A 782-nucleotide genomic window follows, 5' to 3' on the forward strand; every position below is an offset into this window, starting at 1 on the left:
ATGTCTGTGCGTGCGCCGTTTGTTCAGTACGTGCGTTTGTCTACGCGTGTGACTGCGCATGCGTGTACACATCTCTGTCTGCATTTCCCCCTCCCCCCGTTCCTCCCTCCTTTCTCTCCTCTCCCCTTGCTCTTTCCCTCCCTCTCCCCTCCCCTCAGTATACCTCCCACAGATAGTATCGCCCACGGCATCAGTCGCACGGTGAAAAGTTTGCCAGCCAAATGACCATATTTGAGCTGAAACATTTTCAACCCCCGAGGCACAAAATTTAAATTTACACCTATAATGCACGCGCACGCATGCGTGCAACCCTACCTGCGTGTGCGCGCCCGATCGCGTGCGTGTATGTGTGTTTGCGTGACTGTAAAAACGCGTATTATAGCCGTATCTCCACATTTTGTGCTTTGGGGGGGGGAAGTTGAGGCTGAAAACCAGCCATTTGTATGGCTAACTTTTCACCGTGCACCTGATGCCGTGGGCGATACTATCTGTGGGAGGTATACTGAGGGGAGGGGAGTGAGAGGGAAAGAGCAAGGGAAGATGAGAGAAAGGAGGGAGGAACGGGGGAAGGGAGAAATGCAGACAGAGATGTGTACACGCATGCGCAGTCACACGCGTAGACAAACGCACGTACGGAACAAACGGCGCACGCACAGACATGCACGGATGCACGAATTTCTCTAATATAATATATTCTCTTTGTCCATGTTCTTAACACCAAGGATTCCATCGTCTATAGGACTTCTATATTTAACAGTAAGTTATTATTATATATGAAAATG

Source organism: Priapulus caudatus, unplaced genomic scaffold (assembly GCF_000485595.1).
Source record: "Priapulus caudatus unplaced genomic scaffold, Priapulus_caudatus-5.0.1 Scaffold110, whole genome shotgun sequence".
Lineage (NCBI taxonomy): Eukaryota > Metazoa > Priapulida > Priapulimorpha > Priapulimorphida > Priapulidae > Priapulus > Priapulus caudatus.